Below are 23,612 nucleotides of genomic sequence, written 5' to 3'. Positions count from 1 at the left end.
TTAACTGAACTGACTGAGCCACCGACTAAGCCATATAGGCGCCCCTTTTGATCTATTTTTTAACCACAGAAGTAGGCCGCAGGGAAGTAACACAGCAGGGGACAAACTACATGGCTCTCCTATCCCTATTTTTGATAGCAACTGTGATATTTAATTTACTTTCATCAGTTAAGTTACTTTTATAGGAGCGGTTGGCAAATATCTAGAGTAGAGATAAGAGCTACTTTTCTCCAGGTACCCTGACTTAATTTCTGTTTAAAATAATTAGAATATTCTTAAGTAATTTAGAAGTTTGATAAGTTCAGGGAGGTATCATATAACATGCATGTTTTACAGTTTTCTTTCAGTGTTTTAAATTTTTAAAGTTACTTTGGAATTTACAATGTTTGGGGAATATAATGCACACAGAAGTTACGTTTAAAAGCTTATACTGGACAATATATCATTATTTCATGCAAATTTGGAAAATACAGTTTTAAGTTTGATTCTCCTGTTTGATGTCACTCTTCATAGGCATATTGCTTTAAGAGCACCCATCCCCCCTTTCGGCTTGAGCCACTGTGTCCTGTCAGTCATCCTGAAATACACTAGGGTGCTTGTCAGGCTGTTTGCTTACAGATGCATCATAAGCCAAATTGTGAGCTGTAATAGTGGCACTGAATTTCTAAGTACAAGAAATTGCTTAGACAATTGATTTAGTATCTGTATATGGGTAATACTCTGTCCTGCAGTAGGTGAGTGAAGTGTCCAACTTTTTTAAGATCAAATTTTGCTGTGTAAGGCAAATCCTATAATTATAGATTATCTGTTGCTTGGTTAGATAACTTTGGGGGAAATAAAAGGACATTATTTCTATGAAATGGGATGAATAGAAGCTACTATGCTGTGCATTTATTACTTTTATAACTAATTTTTCTTTTAAGAACACTAAACTCTAAATGACTTTATGAAAGCTCCAATTTTATAAATGTCTACTTTTTCGAATAGATTAGTGGGCATTTCAGATTTAGATAAAAATATGATTCTCTTACACATTTTTTTCTTTCACAACAACTCAGGCAGACTCAATCGAGCAGAGGCTCCATTCTGCTATATGGCGTGTATATTAGTGATTTTTTAAAATAGCGCTGAAACAAATGTTCATGTGCCAGTGCCCAAGCTATAGTAGTGTTACATCAGAGCATTTAAAAATTCCTGCTGTGTAACCGAGCCATTACTATTTGAGTAATCATATATGCCAGGAACTGGAAGCTTTACATTCTTTACACATTAAAGTTGTGTAGCAAGCAGTTTCTTTATTTGTGCAAACAGTTTAATTTCTGTCACGGGCCTCTAAACTTAAATTGGGCATGGATGCTTTTCCTGTATTTTTTGTATGCAGCCTTAAATATCTTCAAACAAAGCATTGATAAAAACAAAAAGGAAGGAACTTGGATTTTGATACTTCCGTGTTCAATATGGTAGAGAATAGTTAAGAGACAGCAAGGAGTTAAAAGTTTTAAGGCTTTATCTAATGTAAACAAGAAGAGATTGCTTTTGCAGATACATAGAATGATTATTTATTTATTCCTTCTTCTAGAAAGGATTTAAGGTGACTTACAAGGCTGTATGAAACTCAAGATAGCACAAATTAAAAGTGGAGTGAAAGAAGAAAGGAAAACAAGCATAAGAATATAAAACAGAGTCAGGAATGAGGCAAAAAATGCAGTGGTTTTGACTGTGGTTTTATGATACTAGTGTACTACAGATAGATGGGAGAGAAAATTCGGGGTTACAGAAATCTTTCATGGCAATTTCATACAAACCAGTTGTCTTCCTTACTGCAGGTGGCAGTTCGGAGTGAGGAGAGTATGTTGAGCAGTGAATATTAAATACACTTTAAATGTCACTTGTGTTTTGGTGGGAAAAAATTGGAGAACTGCTGCCTTTTTAATCCTTGCACTGATTTACGTGATCTTGTATGACTCCACGTTTTCTAGGAGCAGAAAAAGATTGAGTCTGTCACTTAGCTCAGGAGAAAGATTTAAGAGGTTTAGTTTTTTAGAAACAATATTTTATCTAAATATGGTAAAATATTTATATATTAAAACAGACATGATCAAGACAATGTTTGAAGTAAAATATATTTGGCAGTTTTGTGTGAATCTATGAATCTTGTCCTAGTATTTTTTTTAATAGTTTGTTGTAAATGAGATTAGCTACTTTCATCATTCCTTTTACTCTTTCAATTTAGTGATAAGTTTAACTTGAATTTCGACTTACGTTAGGTCAAAATTAACTGGATCAATCTAACTGAGAAATAAGTTGTTGATTAGGAGGAGGGAGTTAAGAGACAGGACTTTAATGTTCTTTGATCTTTAAATACTCAAAATTCAATACTGTGTTGGAGACTCTGGGCTCTGTACTGCACACCATACCAAACCCAGCTTGTGTAAGTGAATAAAATAAGCTTGCAAACTCATTGCTTTCACCCAGGAGTATTGAAGAACAGAATTGTAGCAGTTAAAACTTTGCCAAAGTATCTTTACTGATATCCTCAGAAATCAAATTAACATGTAAATCATGGACAATCATTGGGTCCCTTTTTAAAAAATTCTGTTGTTAAAAATAAGATCAATAAAACATAATTTTGGAGCACTGGGTGTGGTGCATAAACAATGAATCTTGGAACACAAAAAATTAAAATAAAAGAAGACATAATTTTTTTTAAAGGGCAGTGAAAAAACAAAGAAAAATACTCAAAGCTTTTGTTTTTATAGTTTTATAGTATAAACACATATGCAGGTTGAGTTAGAGTTCTTTCAAGGAAAAAATATGAATCGTACACATAATACATCAGGTACATAGAATGACATTGAGAATAAACTGGACACCAAAGAGGCTTGCAAGCTGCAAAGCAAATATTATTAGGAAGTTAAATAGGGTCAGAGTGCCTGGGTGGCTCAGTTGGCTTGAGATTCTCTCTCCCTCTGCCTCTCCTGCTAGTGTTCTCTCAAACAAACAAACAAACAAACAAACATAAAGTGTTTTAAAATCAGGAAGTTAAATAGGGTCAAGGCACCAAATAAACTGAATGATGTAAGAGAGAGGTCGAGAATATTCTGTAAATGTTAATCATACAACTTCCTTTTTGTATGATTCTTTCACTTAGCATAATGCCTTTGAGAGATATTCATGTTGTTGCCTTTATCAGTAGTTTACTTTTTTCTTACACAAAGTATGACGCGATGATTGTATTACAAGATTGCTTATTTATTTGTTAAAGGAAATTTGAGTTTTCAAGTTTTTGACTATTATGAATAAGGCCAAAATGAACATTTGTGTATAGGTCTCTATGTGGACATATGCTTTCATTTCTCTTGGGTAAATGTTTAAGGAGTGAAATTGCTAGGTCATATGGTGGGTATATGTTTAATTTTGTAGGAAACTACCAATTTTTGTTTTCACTAGCAATGTATGAGCTTTCCAGTTACTTCTCAACTTTGCTAGCTTGGGTATTGATAGTCTTTTTAATTTTAGTCATTCCAGTAGGTGTGCAGTAGTATATATTGTGACTTTAATTTGCATTTCTCTAGTGACTACTGATATTGTGCATTTTTCATGTGCTTAATTACCATCTATATATCTTCTTTGGTGAAGTGTCCTTTCAAATGTTTTGTCCATTTTAAGATATTGAATTGTTTTTCATGTAATTATTGATTTCTAAGTATTCTTTATATTTTCTGGATAAAGGACCTTTATCATATATGGGTTTTAAAAGTACTGTGACTCAGTCTGCTTGCCTTTTCATTTTCTTTTTTTTTTTAAGATTTTTAAAAATTTATTTACTTAACAGACGGAGATCACAACTAGGCAGAGAAGCAGGCAGAGAGAGAGGAGGAAGCAGGCTCTCCGCTGAGCAGAGAGACCAATGTGGGGCTCGATCCCTGGACCCTGGGATCATGACCTGAGCCGAAGGCAGAGGCTTTAACCCACTGAGCCACCCAGGCGCCCCACCTTTTCATTTTCTTAACACAGTCTTTCAAAGAGCAAAAGTTTTAAATTTTGTTGAAGTCCAATTTATCAATATTTTCTTTTATGAATCCTGCTTTTGGTTGTCGTATCTAAGAAACCCTTGCCTAACCCGAGGTTACAAAGGTTTTCTCCTATGTTTTCTGTTTTTTTTTTTTTTTTTTAAAATTTTTTTTTTTTTTTTTTTTTTTTTTTTTTTTTTTTTTTTAAGTACGTAGACTGTCAAGCAGAGAGAGGAGGAAACAGGCTCCCCGCTGAGCAGAGAGTCCAATGTGGGGCTCGGTCCCAGGACCCTGGGATCATGACCTGAGCCGAAGGCAGAGACTTTAACTCACTGAGCCGCCCAGGCACCCCTCTCCTATGTTTTCTTTAAGAAGTTTGATAACTTTGTCTTATCCCTAGCTCTGTGATCTATTTCAAGTAAATTTTTGTATCTGGTGTGAGAAAAGGTTTGAGATTCTTGTTTTATGTATGATGCCCAATTATTTCAGCACCATTTGTTGAAAAGAAACTTGAGCTACTTTGGCACTTTTGTTGAAAATAAATTGTCCATGTTAATATTATGTCTAATATATGAGGATTTAAGAAAATGTAATCATTTTATCATGCCCAATAAAATTAACAAATATTAGCATTATCAAGTAGAGACTGTCTAATTTTAACTGCTTAAAAATGTCTTTTTATAGTTGGATTTTGGAATCAGAATTCAGGATTGACATAATTTTGTGTGGCTGGTAATAACAGTTTTCCTTCTTTTCCATGTCATCTGTGAGTTGAAGAAACCAAGTCATTTTGTCTTGGAGTATTTTTCACATTCTGGATTTGGGTGATGGCAACCTTGTGATGTCACTTAACACATTCCTCCTTCCAGTAAAGTGGTAGTTAGATCTAGACAAGTCTTGATTAGATTTAATTTTAACTCTTTTGGCAAGAATACTGTGTGGATGATGTGTACTTCCCATTGTGGCACGTCAGGAACCATAGAGTCTGGATTGTGTCACATTTGGTGACGTTAAATTTGATCAGCACGTTCAGGCTTTGTAAGCCTGATTCTCAAAGTTCCCTATTAATCATTCACCGAATGATTTTAACTTTTACTGATGATAATTTTCCAGATTATTATTTTCTAAGGGGTTGTAAATGGTGATTTTTAGTGTTTTGTAATTCTTAAATAGTTTTATTGGTTGGGATTACTCTATAAAGAATTTTAGAATATTCCTCTAAAGTATAGTTCATGCCAGAAAATCAGGAAAATACTTGACTATTTCTCATTTTTTATTAGTTTTCAGAAAAATAGGATGGTGTCCTAGCAACTTTGAAAGGTAACCAGTGAGTTTTTGTTTTTTGAACTAATTTTTATGTACGTTTTATTGCAATCTTCATTTGCAATAAAGATAAAAATCCTTATCTTTATTGCAGTCTTTATTTGCAGTAGATAAAGATTGCAAAAGATACTGCAATCTTTATTCTTTTGATGCTCAAATTTCCCATTTTTGGTCAGTGAGAATGCCTTTAACTTGGGTCCTGAGCCTCTTGACAAATCCAAGTGGTTTTTATGTTTCAGGTAAGATGTTTTAGGCTGATTTTATATATTTCCTGCCCCAGATCTTCAACCAGCATTTTCTTTGAGAAGCTTGGGTCCTTTTAGTGGGAAATAGTATTTAGGAAACACAATCTATGTACTGGCTTGCTGTTGCCATTCCCACTTCCTTTTTATTTTGTGAATGGAGCTAGGAAATAGGTATTTTTTAGGAGGAGAAAAATATATAATAAGATCATACTGATAATTCCAGTTCAATATAAGATAACAGGATTTACATGTAAATTTTCTGATTTAATATTTGTATCTATTTTTCTTATGCTAGAATCTTATTTCCTAATAGCATGATATAATCGCTTTATCATAATGTGTGTGAGTATACCTATGTAAGTTTATATATGTATGTATGTGTGCATATATATAAGAATTTGTAAGACTATATTACATGTATTTTATATAAGAGTACTAAATGCAGCTGAAGATTACTTTGCCATTCTTTTTTTCCTAGAGGATATCCTTTTAAGGATTAGAATAAAAATACTGTGTTTTGAAGTCACTTGAAATAATTGGTACAATGAATTACTTTGGGCATGCATTAGTTTTTATTTTTGGAGTAGATATCTAGAAGTGAGATTTCTGTACCCACCTCCCTTCTGGTAACCATCTGTTTGTTGTCTATAGTTAAGAATATGTTTCTTGGTTTGTCTCTCTCTCTCTCTCTTTTTTTTCTCCTTTGCTCATTTGTTATGTTTCTTAAGTTGCATATGTGAGTGAAATCATATAGTATTTGTCTTTCTTTGACTGACTTTTTTCACTTAACGTTATACTTTCTAGCTCCATCTATGTTGTTGCAAATGGCAAGATTTTGTTCATTCTTCTGGCTGAATAATATTCCAATGTATGTAGGCATGTATGTGTGTATACCTTCTTTATCCATTCATCTACTGATAGACAGTTGGCCCATTTCCATAATTTGGCTATTGTAAGTAATGCTGCAGTAAACATGGGAGTGCATGTATGCCTTTGAATTAGTTGGATAAAATGAAGTTTTTGTAAGTACCCAGTAGTGAGATTACTGGATTTTAGAATAGTTCTATTTTTAACCTTTTGAGGAACGTCTATATTGTTTTCCATAGTGGCTCCACCAGTTTGCTTTTGCCCCAACAGTGAATGAGGGTTCCCTTTTCTCCATATCCTTGCCAACACTTACTTCTTGTGTTTTTTATTTTAACCATTTTTGACAGGTGTGAGGTGACATCTCATGTGGTCTTGATTTGCATTTCCCTGATGATGAGTCATGTTGAGCATCTTTCCATATGTCTGTTAGCCATTGGAATATCTTTTTTGGAGAAATGTCTGTTTACTTCTGCCTGTTTTTTAATTGGATTTTTTTTTTTTTGCATGTTCAGTTTTATCAGTTCTTTATCTATTTTGGATACTAATCCCTTATTGTATATGTTGTTTGCAAACATCTTCTCCCATTTCGTAGGTTGTCTTTTAGTTTTGTTAATTGTTTCCTTCACTGTGCAGAAAGTTTTTATTTTGTGGGAGTCCCAGTAATTTATTTTTGCTTTTGTTTCCCATGCCTTAGGAGATGCATCTAGAAAAATGTTGCTATGGTCAATATCAATATGGTCAAAGATTTTTATGGTTTCAGGTCTCACATTTAGGTCTTTAATTCATTTTGAGTTTATTTTTGTGTATGGTATAAGAAGGTGGTTCAGTTACATTCCTTTGCATGTTGCTGTCCAGTTTTCCCAATACCATTTGTTGAAGAGACTGTCTTTTTACTATTGGATATTCTTTCCTACTTCGTTGAAGATTAATAGACCATATAATTGTGAGTTTATTACTGGATTTTCTAGTCTGTTCCATTGATATATGTGTCGGTTTTTGTTCCAGTATCATAATGTTTTGATTACTGCAGCTTTGCATTATAACTTGAGGTCTGGAATTATGATACCTCCAGTTTTGTTTTTCTTTTTCAATGTAGCTTTGGCTGTTTGAGGTGTTTTGTGGCTCTGTACAAATTTTAGGTTTGTTCTAGTTCTATGAAAAAATGCCATTGGTATTTTGGTAGGGATTGCATTAAATGTGTAGATTGCTTAGCCTTAGCATAGACATTTTAGCAATATTTATTCTTTCAACCCATGAGCATGGACTGTCTTTCCATTTCTTTATGTCGTCTTGAATTTCTTTCATCAGTGTTTTATCAGTGTTTTATAGTTTTCAGAGTACAGGTCTTTCACCTCTTTTTCCCTTAAGTTTATTCCTAGATATTTTATTTTTGGTGCAATTGTAAGTGGGGTGGTTTTCTTAATTTCTCTTTCTGCTGCTTCATTATTGGCATATAGGAATGCAACAGATTTCTATACATTGATTCTGTAGCTGTGACTTTACTGAATCATTGTCAGTTCTAGTAGTTTTTGGTAGAGTCTTTTGGGTTTTCTGTATAGAGTATCATGTCTTCTGTAAATAGTGAAATTTTTATTCCTTCATTATTGATTTGGATGCCTTTTATTAATTTTTGTTGTCTGGTTGCTGAGGCTAAGACTTCTAGTACTGTGTTAAATAGTGATGGTGAGATGGACGTCCCTGTCTTGTTCCTGATCATAGAGGAAAACATCTCAGTTTTTCCCCATCAAGGATGATGTTAGTGGTGGGTTTTTCTTAGGTGGCCTTTATTATCTTGAGGTATGTTTCCTCTAGACCTACTTTGTTGAGGGTTTTTGTCATGGGTGGATGCTGCACTTTGTCAAATGCTTTTAATGCATCTATTGAAATGATCATATGGTTCTTATCCTTTCTTTTATTAATGTGGTGTATCACATTGATTCATTTGTGAATATTGAACCACCTTGCATTCCAGGAATAAATCCCACTTGATTGTAATGTATGTTTTCTCTCTCTCTCTCTTTTTTTTTTTTTTTTTTTTTTTTTTTTGGTATGGTGTCTTTATCTGATTTTGATATAGCCTCATAGAGTGAGTTTGGAAGTTTTCCTTCATTTTCTATATTTTTTAAAATAATAGTTTTAGAAGAATATGTATTAACTTTTCTTTAAATGTTTGGTGGAATTCGCCTGTGAAAGCATCTGGTCCTGGAGTTATTTGTTGGAGGTGTTTTGATTACCAACTCAATTTTGTTACTGTTAATTGGCCTATTCAAATTTTCTATTCTTCCTGCTTCAGCTTGGTAGGTTTTATGTTTCTAAGAATTTATCCATTTCTTCTAGGTTGTCTAATATGTGGACTATAATTTTTCATAATATTGTGTTAAAATTATTTGTATTTCTGTAGTTGGTTGTTATTTCTCCTCTCTGATTTGTGATTTATTTTCTCCTCTCTGATTTGTGATTTGTTTATTTGAGTCCCCCACCTCTATTTTTTAAAGTCTGGTTAGCACTTTATGAATTTGTTGATCTTGAAAAGAACCAGCTCCTGGCTTCATTGATCTGCTCATTTTTATTATTTTTTAGTTTCTATATCATATATTTCTGCCCTAATCTTTATTATTTCCTTCCTTCTGCTGGTTTTTGGTTTTGTTTGTTCTTTTCTAGTTCCTTTAGGTGTAAGGTTAGGTTGATTGAGATTTTTTGTATTTCTTGAGGTGGGTCTGTATTGCTATAAACTTCCCTCTTAGAATGCTTTTGCTGCATCCTAAAGATTTTGGACCATTGTATTTTCATTTTCATTTGTTTCTATGAACTTTTAAACTTCTTTGATTACCATTTGTTGTTTAGTAGTATGTTATTTAACCTCTATGTATTTGTGGTCTTTCCAGATTTTTTCTTATGGTTGAGTTCTAGTTTCATAGCATTGTGGCCAGAAAAGATGCATGGTATCACTTTGATCTTTTTGCATTGGTTGAGACTTGGTTTATGGGACTAGTATGTGATCCATTCTGGACAGTGTTCCATGTGAAATTGAGAAGAATGTGTATTCTGCTGTTTTAGGATGGAATAGTCTGAATGTATCTGTTAAATCCATCTGACCCAGCGTGTCATTCAAAGCCATTGTTTCCTTGTTGATTTTCTGTTTGGATGATCTGTCCGTTGATGTAAAGTGCCCTACTATTTTTATATTAATATCTATTATTTCCTTTACAGTTGTTATTGTTTTATATATTTGAATGCTCCCATGTTGGGTGCATAATTTTTACAATTTTATATCTTCAATTTATATCTTCAATTTCATATCTTCAATTTATATCTACAATATTATATCTTCTTTTTTGATTGTCCCCTTTATTATTATATAGTGTCCTTTCTTCTTTGTCTCTTGTTATGGTCTTTGTTTTAAAGTCTATTTTGTCTGATATAAGTATTAGTACCTTGGATTTCTTTTGACATCCATTTGCATGGTAAATGTTTCTCCATCCCCTCATTTAAATGGTTGAACAACTTTTTATATGCTTAGGGGCTTTTTGCATATTTTCCCTTGAATGAGAAATTATTTTAGGGGCGCCTGGGTGGCTCAGTGGGTTAAGCCTCTGCCTTTGGCTCAGGTCATGATCTCAGCGTCCTGGGATCGAGTCCCACATCGGGCTCTCTGCTCAGCAGGGAGCCTGCTTCCTCCTCTCTTTCTGCCTGCTTCTCTGCTGCCTCTCTGCCTGCTTGTAATCTCTCTCTGTCAAATAAATAAATAAAATTAAAAAAAAAAAGAAATTATTTTAAATTACCACCCAACTTCAGTATCTATTGATTCCTTGCTATGAGAGATAAGGAAAGAAGAGTGTTTGAACTTTCCCATCTTTTTTGATGTGTAATTTTGCTAGTCTGTCCACCATGTTCCCAAAATATGCTCTCAGTTCATATATATTGAATGCTTTTGTCACTTTTATCTTTGTAATGTTTTATTTTTTTCTCCCCTTTGTTTCTTGAGTTCTTTTATCTTGTTTTTCCTTCCCTTACAGTGTTTTATCTCTTTTTTTAAATCTTGTAAGTTTTCTTTCAGTTTTTTTTAAAAGAGAGAACATACCGTTTATATATATGTGTGTGTATTTTTGAGTCCACATATATTTCTTTTATTAAAAAAGATTTATTTATTTATTTCAGAGAGAGTGAGTGTGTCTAATTTGTGTAAACTGAGGGTCTGAACTGAGAAAGTTGTCATGGGAATGGAGAGGACGTGGACAATGCAAGGGGAGTTGAGGGGATAGAAGCAATATTAATTTTCCCACTAATCTGATATGAGGAAAGAGGCAGAGTGAAAGAAAATATTCTAGGATGATGTTCATTCATGCTGCTGGGTTGGGTGCCCATTTGTATGATGAAGTCATTAATCTAGATGAGAACTGAAGATGGTGGCAACAGATTTTGGGGAAAAAATCATGAGTTCAGTTTTAAAATGCCTGTGAGATGGCCCGGTGGTCAATGGATTTGGGAATTCTGAAGCTCAGGTGAGAGATCTGGACTGTAGAATCTCAGTTCCTAAGTTGAACTGAAACTCTAGGATGAGATTACTCAGAGAAAACAATGTAATGTGAGCAATGAATGGGATGTAAGGGGTTGAACCTTAGGGTAAGACCCTTCCTTAACAGGAGATGGTAGATAAACTGGAACCAGCAACACATATTGGAAAAGAATGCTGGAAGGGTAGAAGGTGGTGTTTTGAAGCCAGAGGAGAAAGTCTTTTATGTCTTATAGAGAGAATACTGAACATTTGGGAGAAATAGTTAAATAGGGTTAATAGATATATAGGCAGAGTTTCTGGACAAAAAAATTTAAAAGTGGTGGTAAAATAGTGAGCTTGGATGGTTAAGTTCAGAGATTCTGGCACAGACTTTTAAAAACTCTGTTAAAGGAATTTGGAAAAATGGAAATGAGGCAGGGAGGGAGCTTAAGTTTTATTTATTTATTTATTTATTTATTTATTTGTCAGAAAGAGAGAGAGCGAGCGAGCACAGGCAGACAGAGTGGCAGGCAGAGGCAGAGGGAGAAGCAGGCTCCCCACAGAATAAGGAGCCCGATGTGGGACTCGATCCCAGGACGCTGGGATCATGACCTGAGCCGAAGGCAGCTGCTTAACCAACTGAGCCACCCAGGCGTCCCAGGAGCTTAAGTTTTTAATACAGTTATATACTGTTGGTTTTTCCTAGTGTATAAGTAGATACATAGAAAAATGAATATAGTGTTTTCAAAGACTTTGGTCTCATTTTCTTTATTCTGATAAGCAGGCTTTTATTTATTTATAGCTAGTAAGAGAACAAAGAAGAAAAGGGGAATTTTTAGCTTCAAATTGTGGTTGACAGGAATTTTACTTTTTTCACCATTTTCTTTTTGTTCTCTGCCTTTCAAAAATAACATACCTTAGGAGAATTCATATATATTTGAGCTGTCTTAAAATATGAAGTAGAACTGACCCACAGGCCCACTGGACTTACAGCAACAGAAGCCACTGTCACTTTCAAGGTGTCTATGAAGGGCATGTTACTTCTGCCCTGCTTACTTAAACTTGATGCCTTCTAGCTAAAGGTTATTCTTGTTCTGGGTGATTCATTGAAAGCTTCTCTGAGGTCTCACATATTAGATTATCTTCTTAGATTTCAATTGGACTAATTTAGTTCTTTGGCTTTTTAAATGATATGTAGGTAACCTTCATGCTGTGCTTATATGAGATGGGATCTCATAGTGTTTCAGTTCTGTTATAATTTTTATATGGTACAAAATGTCCTTAAGTTGAAAGGCATTGCTGTATAGAATAACCATGGGGCATTTCTGTCCTTTCTCCTTAGCTGCAATTTTGAAAAGTGTGCCATTGTGAAATATAGGGTGAGCTTTTAGTGTGAATTGGCATTTTATAAAATAACATGAAAGGTGTGTTAACAGGAGAGGGGTAATGAGGTCTTCATGTAAAATTTTTATATACAGTGTTACTTTTCAGTTAAATCAGAAATTGAATTATAACTTTTTCTTTTTTCTTTTTTTTATTTTGGAGAGACATTAAACTCGACTAGTCATTCATGGTAAAAAGAACGTAGTATATGACTTAAATGTAGGTAGAATGTTCTTTTCCTTTGTTTTACTTCATATTAGTTAAGACAGTCTTGGTTTTTTTAAAAACCATTTTTGCATCCCTCATCTATGTTGTATGTGCAGGGAAGTTTTATTTTTGTTGCTATGGCTAGAGTAAGCAATTGTTTCAATTTAATTTAATTTCACTTAGGTGTTCTCATAAAGAATCCACAAAATTCATAATTTTGGGGGGCAAGCACTCAATTTGATCATTTTTCAAAGAGTGTCAATAAGATTACTATCCAGAGGTTTATTAAAGAGGAGTTCAGATGCTTAAAGTTTGAATTACAACATGCTAAAGATACTTTCTTTTTATTACAAAATATAAATTGTTTTGTTCTGTTGAAACCCAGAGTTCTTGGAAGCCAAGGAAATAAAAAGTGCAGACTCTTGAGGATCCCAAATGTAGGACATTTAAGAATTGTAGATCTAACCCTGGAGCATACCTTTTATGCACCACTCTGGAATTGATTTCAAAGGGCTCAAGATCCTTTAGGAGGCTGTTGTGCATTAGGATTTTTTCCTAGGGTATTTAGGCATGTTGCTTTTCTAATTAATGTACATGTAGGAAATATGCCTTAGAATTTGAAGTTAAGCGATCCAATAAAATGAGGCACCAGAAGGAAGCTTTATTTTAAACTCTTTTATTGTGGGAACAAAGAGTGAAAGCATTCTTGAATAATAATTAAAGCTGTATAGGTTAAAGAAGTATGTTTGTTCTAAATGTAAACAAGTAGACTTTGCTATCCTAGTGAAAAGAGGATAAAATAATATCAGCTAATATTTGTTGAGCCCTTGCTAGGTGTTAGAGATATTGGCTAAGTTATGGCTTTCATATGAATTTTCCTTCATCTTCAAGATCCCTTTGAGGAGGCTACTCTTATTATTCTCATTTTATAGATAAGGAAACTGATATTTAGGGAGACTCAGTAACTCGTCTAAAGTTACCAATGAGCAGGGAACAGAACCTAGATTCTTACCTAGGCAGTCTAGCTTCAAAGCCAGTACTCTTAATTACTGAGATCTGGTAGTGAGGACATGCAGGAGAATTTAAGAAATCTTGTAGCAGGAGCACCTGGGTGGCTCAGTTGGTTGAGTGTCTGACTTTTGATGTCATGTCTGGATCTCAGGGCTGTGAGTTTGAGCCCTGCATTGGGCTCCATGATGGACATGAAGCCTACCTGAAAAACAAAACCATCTCATAGCAGACAGGGGAGGGTAGCAGGATGTCTCACAATGGCTGCTGCATGTAACCCTGCTGAGAGGCTAAGTAAGGCTGAAACCTAGCCCTCCTGCTGGGCAAACTGTGGGCCTTCCTGCTAACATCTGCAGGGCCATGTCTACCCAGAGGGTGGCACCTTTTTCTAATTCATTTGCTGAGAAGGGGATATTTTTCTAATTTACCAAAAGGCAAATCTTAATTCTGTATTCCCCTTCTGGGTATCACTGGATGTATTTCTCTTCATTCCCAACAATCCTTTGATTCTGACCTGCCTCTTCCTAGTCAGCTTGTTCCCTTGATGGTCATGTTCTATCCACCTTTGTGTTGACAAGTCTAAAATTTATAATTTCATGCCTGATTTCTCTCCCAAATTTTACTCTTGTATGTTTAACTGCCTGCTTAACATCTCCACTTGCATGTGTAACATGCCTCTCAATTTATCATGTCTCAAACTGGACTCTTCATTTTCCTGGTCTTCCTGCAGCCGTGCCCACCACACTTAAATGGCAACTTCAATCTTCTAGTTGCTGCAGACTGGAAAACCCAGGCTTGAATTCTCTTTTTCCTATGTCTAGTCTATAGGGAATTCATGTGGACTCAACTGACAAAATATATCTATAATCTATCACTTCTGTCTACTTCCACTGGCACCATGCAGGTCTAAGTTATTGCAGGAGCCTCCCAATGGTGTCTCTGCTTCTGCTTTTGCCCTTCATACTTCATTTTATTGGTCAGGATGATCTTTCTAAAATATAAACCAGATCATTTTTCTCTAGTGCTCAAACCCCTGCTCTGTTTTTCATGTGGTTCGACATGATCTATAGCCACCCGCCTTCAACTCCATTACTTTTCTGATCTCTCTTACTATGCTCTTTGTAGCTCATTCTACCCCACTTACACTGGCCTCCTTGCTGTTCTGCTAATAACGCCAACACTCTCCTGCCTCAAGTTTTTGCTGTTATCTCTGTTGGAGTGCTCTGCTTCCAGGTATCTGCTTGGCTAATTTCCTCACCATTTCACATCTCCTCAGATGTCCTCGGTGAAGCTAATCTTGATCTTATTTAATGCTCAGTTTTCTCCCACTGTCTCTACAACTGAATCCTGCTTACTCTGTTCTACTTTTCCTTCTTTTTTTCCCCCGTGGTATATGTCATTTTCTAATGTGCTAACAATTTTCTTCTTACTATATTTATTGTTTATGGTCTCCCCCGACCCTCTGACTGGTGTGAAGTAGAAACTCAATAAATGTAAGTTGAGTGAATGAATAAATGAATAAATGAATAAATGAATGATGCTCTGTACTCTAGGGGTGCCTAGCAACACCATTGCTGTTATAGCTGATGAAAAGGCTAGGTAGAAGAGCTTATACTTATTACTGATCTCCATAGAAATGTATGGAAAGTATTTATAAAGTGTAGGAAGATTATCTGAAAAGAAAGAAACCAAGTTATTTCTCCATCATATATATTAGGCAATTGCTTGATTTTATTGACTTTCTGACAAATCTGAGATCCTTTTGTTTACCAAGTGAATAGAGATGGGTCTACTTGTTTCTTGGTGGGCCAAATAAGCCAGAAATGATGAAATTGGAACCATGGGGGTGGGATAAGGGTCAGGAGGGAGGTGGGCTTGGAAAACAGGTGTGTATGGAAATTGTAGTGGAAATTTTTTTTTATTATAGTTGTCCTCTTTCCATTTTATTTTACTCTAGCCAAGATAGTTGTATAAAATCAACTGTGATAATATTGTGCAGCAAATCTCCTGTGTGCCCCTTCCTTTTCTTCATTTAAACTTGTATATGTATATTTATATATATATACACATATATATGTGTGTATATATATTCTTTTTATATATGTATATGTATGTATGTATATACATATGTATATATATATACATATATATTCTTTTTTTGTCACTTACATTTGGTTCCAGTCCTTCACATGATTCCTAAGTACATTCTGCTAACCCTTCTGAAAGAGGGGCATGCTGATAAGGGAAAATGAAGCTTACAGAGTTGCTATCCACTCAAGATAAATCTTTTTCAAGATTTTTTTTTACTTATTTGAGAGAGAGCAAGAGGGAGAGCATGAGCATGGGGAGGAGCAGAGGGAGAGAGAGAAGCAGGCTGTCTGCTGAGCAGGGATCCTGACAGGGGGCTTCATCCCAGAACCTGGGATCATGACCTGAACCAAAGGCAGATGCTTAACTGACTGAACCACCCAGGTGCCCCTCAAGATAAATTTCAAATGAATGCTCTTTTTTATGACATTATTTCAGGAGTAGGAAACCTTTCACTAGTTGCTCACTATTTTTCCTGATGTTTTAGTAGTGTAGAGTATTAGATAAGATTAATATTTGTGATGATGGTTGCGACTGGCACCTTCCTTGTAAAAAATTTCTCCTTTGTATTTAATTAAATAGAGTTTCTCTAAATGAGATCTCATGAAGTCCAAAGATACTTTTGGTAGGAGACTTTTGGTAGGAGACTTGTTGACATATTCGAAGCAATTTAAACTTGAGGAAAAGAAACCCATTTGCAGATAAAATCGTCAAAGGTGTGTGTGTGTGTGTGTGTGTGTGTGTGTGTGTGTTAGTGTTAGTGTTAGTGTATGACGATAATTAGGGCATAGCAAAGCCATATTAATAGACACTATATGTTGTAGTCATCCAGAGAAAATCACATGGGAAAAGGTCAATAATTAATAAGTAATGATAAATATAGATACCTAAAGAGGTACAAATGAAATACAGTGTCATAGATAGCAATAAATTCTGAATGTTTCTATTGTGTTCTTGAATATTTAAGATTTTATTTATTTTCTTATGAATGTACTGTTGAATGTTAACAAATAATGTTAATAAAAGAAAAATATGCATATGGTGAATATATACTCTTGCATGGAAACCCATAAATTTAAGAAAAGAGTAATAGAATATTTGAATGAGGGGGAAAAAAGAGAGGAAAAGAAAAGTGGTATTGTTGCAGAAGCTTATTATGTGAAGAACTTTCCTGCTACAGATTAAAAAAAATGTTACAGTAACATAGTGAGATGATACATTTTGAAAATTTCAAGAAATCTTCTCTTAAAAGTGGAACCCTTCCTCAGGGTTAAATGCATCTTAGAAGATTGAGGAAACAATGAAAGAAGCAAATTTGATTAATAAGAACTTGTTAATATGAAATGCTAGAAAGTTTGGGCAGGCCTGCTTTTAACATTTGTAGTGAGCAGAGTGAGGGTATAAAGGTAGGCCTGCATACCACACCTATATATGTTAAAGTTACAAATCAAGATAACAAGCTGCTACGGTAGGTTCTATCTTCCTATCTTTGTACCTGGAGAAAACTCCTTTGAAATGACCTGGAAGACAAGATTTAGATTTAGAATTCTTAGGATTTCTTGAAGTTTCTTGTTAGAATGAGCTGGTGTATGGGGAGCTCACTCCTGACCCTGATATGTGGTCTGCCCCTTCTCTGTCCACTTTTGGCTCTGTTTTGCATTTGAGAGGCCTTAAGCACATACAAGTGGACAATCCAGCTTGCACATACAAGCTCCAACAAACTCATAATTTTTGGGGGGAAGCTGTCTCCTGGCCACCTCTCAAGTGTAAGGATGGGCATATTTAGTCACTTATTTTTGGTAGGATGGACTCTAGGAACAGGCTGGCATGGGCTGTGGAAGTAGGTTTGGGCTGCTAGACCAGAGAAGTGGGATACTGGATACCCTGAGCATGTCAGGAAGTGTAGGTGTGGGTTCTGGGAGGGCACATTACCTTGGTCCCATGGAGTCTTCCAAAATATGAGGAGCTGGGGTGGGGCAGCTCTTGTCCAAGTCTATGGACAGTATTAGTTTGGGAGAAAGTGTTTTATTGTAGAGGTGACAATTGTAAATAAACATTGTGATACACAGTCAAACAGGTGTCCTTGATGTTAAGAGAAGCAAATTTCAGAAATTTTAGATTAATTGTAGGTATGGTTTTAAGGGACTGTATATGGTCAAAGAGAAATTTGATGAATTAAAAGTGAAGAAAGAAGAGAGACAGCTGAGCCTTGGCTTTACTACATTTTATTTCACTAGAATCTAGGGTAGTGCTTCATAAATAATCATTTAACAATAATATCAGTGGCCCCAAATCTTAGTGTTTCTGTGTAGGGAGCACAAATTTGAAAAGAATATGGATCAAAGGTGGGAAAAAAGACATATTACTTAAGGCAAATAAAAGAGAATGTCTGGAACTAGGAAAAATAATGTGGGGAAGGCTAAAGCAGTTCTCATTTGCTAGGATTAGAAGGGATGCTGAAGGAAAGAAAAAGGAAGTTCCAAAGTTATAGACTGAGAGAAAGAGAAATAAAAAGTGTAAGGAAGGAATATGTCCTGTGCATGAGTCAGATAATCTGAGATTAGCAGCTGACAGATAATACACATAAGCTGTAATATTGTGATGTCATGTGGGCAAGCTGGAACAAACACTGATACCAGGGAATTGAATTAAGTGGAAGAGGCAGGTCTGTTAGAATTTATATTAAAATACAGATACTTCTGGGGCGCCTGGGTGGCTCAGTGGGTTAAAGCCTCTGCCTTCGGCTCAGGTCATGATCCCAGGGCTCTGGGATCGACCCCCACATCGGGCTCTCTGCTCAGCAGGGAGCCTGCTTCCTCCTCTTTCTCTGCCTGCTTCTTTGCCTACTTGTGAACTCTGTCTGTCAAATAAATAAATAAAAAAAAATACAGATACTTCTATGCTGGTATTATCTATGCTATCTCTGGAACTGTATGAGAAAATGACCATAGCAGTTGCCTGTGGGAGACAAATTAGGTGGCTGGAGGACAGGGATGGGAGAGAGACTTATTTTTAACCATATATGTTGTTGAACCTTGTATTTCTAAATAAAATTTTTAAGTAATTAAAAAAGAATTGAAACCTTAGACGATGAAAATAAAGGAAATATCTTAGTCTCTTTAAATTGGTTGAATTATGTATCTTCTGAAAAAGTATGCCCTTAATTCTGCAATGATCTGCAAATGTGACCACAGAAGCTGGGAATCACTAAGAAATAACAGACTGCTTCAGGGGGAGGAGCAAGATGGTGGAGGAGTAGGAGACCTAAATTTCATCTGGTCCCAGGAATTCATTTAGGTAGTTATCAAACCATTCTGAACACCTTCAAACTCAACAGGAGATTGAAGAAAAGAATAGCAGCAATTCTAGGAACAGAAAAGCAATCACTTTCTGGAAGGTAGGATGTGCAGAGAAGTGAATCTGAGGCGATATATGGGAAGATAGGCTGTGGCGAGGGGTGGAGAGCCTCCATCAGCTGGGTACCGACAAGTGGTAGAGAAGCAGAGCACGAAATTGGAACTTTCAGCATTCTGCTCTGCAGAAGGATGTCACTCCAGTGGCTAAGTGGGGAGTGGGACAGTTTGGTTTCATGACCCTCATTGTCACAGAAAGAATGGGGGTGCCTGAGTGTGGCAGAGCTCCCAGGTTTTGGATTGGGGAAGCTGGCTGCAAAGATGAAAGCTAAGGAGGGGGCTCTCAGTTCGGAGTTGTCATAAATGGTGGTCACAGCATAGTTGGGCCACTGCTCCTCAAGCAGGAACCCCACAAGTGACAGATCTGGGGAGACCCCCCTTCATCCACTGGGAGGAGTGGCAGGGGAGCGTGTTGCAGGAATCTGCTGAGTTTGGACACTCCAAATGAGGCAGTGTGCCAGAGAGAAACACTTGGTCATAGGCTGGGTGAGCACGGAGTGCAGCTGGAGACCAGGGAGATAGGTGTGATTGACTGCTTTTCTCTGAGGGCTCACTGAAGATAGGGGCCCCAAGTACTCGGCTCCTCCAGGTTGGAGATTGGGAGGCCACCATTTTCATTCTCATTCTCCAAAGCTGTACGGAAAGCTCTCAGGGAACAAAAACTACCAAGAGCAAACCCAAGCAGATTGCTTAGCCTGGCGGTGCAATTCCACCTTGGGCAAAGACATTTGAGAATCACAGCAACAGGCCCCTCCCCCCAGAAGATCAGCAGGAATATCCAGCCAAGACCAAGTTTATTGATCAATGAGAACTGCAAAACTCAGCACTAGGGAAATACAGCACATAGAATTCATGGCTTCCCCCACCCCACCCCAGGATTCTTTAGTCTTTCAAAGTTAAAATTTTAAAATTTTCTTTTTCTTTTTATATTTTTTCTTTTTCCTCTTTCCTATTTTAACCAAGATCTTATCTTATCAATACCTTTTAAAAATCTTTTTTATTTTTATTTTCATCTTTACCATCATAGTCTATCCCTTCAATTTTTTTTAAACTTTTATATATATATATATATATATGTATATACACATATATATATATATATATATTTTCTGTCTATAAAATTTTGGGATATAGTTTCTCCCAACAGACCAAAATATACTCTAAATCTAGTGTATGACTTTATCCTACTCTCCTCCCTGATCACATTCTTTCTTTTTAAAAAATTTTTTTCTTTTTTTAATCAACTTCTTATCAATTCATTTTTTAAAATCCTTTTTAATATTCATCTTTATAGTCATATTCCATCCCTTCATCATATTTACCCTTATTTTTGTATATATATAGGTTTTTATTTCCTTAAAATTTTGGGAAGTGGTTTCTTCTAACAGACCAAAATACAACCAAAATCAGGTGTGCAGCTCTGTTCTATTTACCAGCCTGATCATTTATTTATATTCTTTTTTCTTCTTCTTTTTCTTTTCCTTTCTTTTCCTCCTGGTTTTGGGTCTCTTCTGATTTGTTTAGTGTATATTTTTCTGGAGTCATTGTTACCCTTTTAGCATTTTGTTCTTTCATTCATCTATTCTTCTCTGGACAAAATGACAAAGCAGAAAACTCACCTCAAAAAAAAAGAACAACAGGCAGTGATGATGGCTAGGGACCTAATCAATACAGACATTAGTAAGATGTTGGAACTATAGTTCAGAATTATGATTATGAAGATACTAGCTGGGCTTGAAAAAAGCATAGGAGATCTGGAGAATCCCTTTTTGGAGAAATAAAAGAACTAAAATCTAACCAATTTGAAATAAAAAAAAGCTATTAATGAGGTACAATAAAAAATGGAGGCTCTTACTGCTAGGATAAATGAGGCAGGAGAGAGAATTAGTGATATAGAAGACCAAATGATGGAGAATAAAGAAGCTGAGAAAAAGATAAACAACTACTGATCACGAGGGGAGAATTTGAAAGATAAGTGATACCATAAGATGAAACAATGTTAGAATAATTGGGATTCCAGAAGATGAAAAAGAGGAGCAGAAGATATATTAGAGCAAATTATAGTAGAGAATTTCCCTAATTTGGGGACAGAAATAGGCATCAAAAATCCAGGAGGCACAGAGAACCCCCCCCCCCAAAATCAATAAAAATAGGTCAACACTCTGTCAACTAATCGTAAAACTTAAAAGTCTCGGTGACAAACAGAAAATTTTGAAAGCAGCTCAGGACAAGAGGTCTGTAACCTACAACAGTAGAAATATTAGATTGGCAGCAGACTTATATACAGAGACCTGGCAGGCCAGAAAGGACTGGTATGGTATATTCAGAGTGCTAAATGAGAAAAATATGCATCCAAGAATATTATATCTAGTAGGCTGTCACTGAAAATAGAAGGAGAGATAAAAAGCTTCCAAGGCAAACAAACACTAAAAGAATTTGCAAACACCAAACCAGCCCAACAGGAAATATTGAAAGGGGTCCTCTAAGCAAAGAGAGAACCTAAAATAGAACAGAAAGGAACAGAGACAATATATAGTAACAGTCACCTTACAGGCAATACAATGGCACTAAATTTGTATCTTTCAATAGTTACCCTGAATGTAAATGGGCTAAATGCAAAAGACACAGGGTATCAGAGTGGATAAAAAAAAAGACCTATCAATATGCTGTCTGCAAGAGACTCATTTTAGATCCAAAGACCTCTCCAGATTTAAAGTGAGGGGGTGGAAAACAATTTACTATGCTAATGGACACCAAAAGAAAGCTGGGGTAGTAATCCTTATATCAGACAAATTAGATTTTAAGCCAAAGACTATAATAAGAGATAAGAAAGAACACTATATCATACTTAAAGGTCTGTCCAATAAAAACATCTAACAATTTTAAATATCTATGCCCCTAACATGGAAGTAGCCAATTATAGAAACCAATTAATAACAAAATCAAAGAAACACAGCAAATAATACAATAATAGTAGGGGACTTTAACACCCCCCTTGCCGAAATGGACAGATCATCTAAGCAAAAGATCAATAAGGAAATAAAGGCTTTATTTTATTTTATTTTAATTTTTTTTAAATTTACTTGACAGAGATCACAAGTAGGCAGAGAGGCAGGCAGAGATAGAGAGGTGGGAAGCAGGCTCCCCACTGAGCAGAGAGCTCCATGCAGGGCTCGATCCCAGGACCCTGGGATCATGACCTAAGCCAAAGACAGAGGCTTTAACCCACTGAGCCACCCAGGTGCCCCAAGAAATAAAGGCTTTAAATGACACACTAGACCAGATGGACATCACACAGATATATTCAGAACATTCCATCCCAAATTAACAGAATACACATTCTTCTCTAGTGCATGTGGAACATTCTCTAGAATAGATCACATCCTGGGTTACAAATCAGGTCTCAATTGGTACCAAAAGATTGGGATCACTCCCTGCATATTTTCAGGCTGCAGTGCTTTGAAACTAGGACTCAATCTCAAGAGGAAAGTTGGAAAGAACTGAAATACATGGAGGCTAAAGAGCATCCTACTAAAGAATGAATGGGTCAACCAGGAAATTAAAGAAGAATTGAAAAAATTCATGGAAACACATGAAAATAAAAACACAACTGTTCAAAATCATTGGGATGCAGCAGAGGCGGTCCTAAGAGGAAAGTATATAATAGACCAAGCCTTTCTCAAGAAATAAGAAAGGTCTCAAATACACAACCTAACCCTACACCTAAAGGAGCTGGAGGAAGAACAACAAAGAAAGCCTAAACCCAGCAGGCGGAGAGAAGTAATAAAGATGAGAACAGAAATCAATGAAATAGAAGCCAGAAGAACAGTAGGACAGGTCAGTGAAACTAGGAGCTGATTCTTTGAAAGAATTAATAAGATTGATAAATCCCTGGCCAGGGTTATAAAAAAGAAAAGAGAAAGGACCCAAATAAATAAAATTATGAATGAAAGAGGAGAGATTACAACCAACACCACAGATATACAATTATAAGAACATACTATGAGCAACTAAACACCAACAAGTTAGGCAATCTGGAAGAAATGGATGAGTTCCTAGAGATGTATAAACTACCAAAACTGAACGAGAAAGAAATAGAGAACCTGAACAGGCCCATTAACCAGTAAGGAAATTGAAACATAAATCAAAAATCTCGGAACAAACAAGAGCCCAGGGCCAGATGGCTTCCCAGGGGGGAATTTTGCCAAACATCTAAAGAAGAATTAATAACTATTCTCCTGAAACTGTTCTAAAAAATAGAAATGGAAGGAAAACTTCCAAACTCATTTTATGAGGCCAGCATTACCTTGATCCCCAAACCAAAGACCTCAACAAAAAGGAGAATTACAGACCAATATTCTTGATGAACATGGATGCAAAAATTCTCACCAAAATATTAGCCGATAGGATCCAATAGTACATTATAAGGATTATTCACCAAAGTCAAGAGGAATTTATTCATGGGTTTCAAGCGTGGTTCAATATCTGCAAATTGATCAATGGGATAGACTACATTAATAAAAGAAAGAACAAGAGCCATATGATATTCCCAGTAGGTGCTGAAAAAGCA

General features: G+C 35.8%; 1 protein-coding gene across 1 annotated transcript in view; it reads left to right on the top strand.

Annotated features, from left to right (window-relative positions):
• The first annotated feature begins 646 nt into the window (after positions 1-646).
• Positions 647-23,612, top strand: part of LOC111144805 (catenin alpha 3) — a 1,765,227-nt gene continuing 1,742,261 nt past the window's right edge. The window contains exon 1 of the mRNA XM_022499291.1: positions 647-734. The gene's annotated coding sequence lies outside the window, so the exon portion shown is untranslated. The remainder of the gene's footprint in view (positions 735-23,612) is intronic.

This window comes from Enhydra lutris, unplaced genomic scaffold, assembly GCF_002288905.1.
Source record: "Enhydra lutris kenyoni isolate GAN:26980312 unplaced genomic scaffold, ASM228890v2 scaffoldscaffold12, whole genome shotgun sequence".
In the NCBI taxonomy this organism is placed as follows: Eukaryota; Metazoa; Chordata; class Mammalia; order Carnivora; family Mustelidae; genus Enhydra; species Enhydra lutris.
This window is presented reverse-complemented; position numbering and strand designations above follow the sequence as displayed.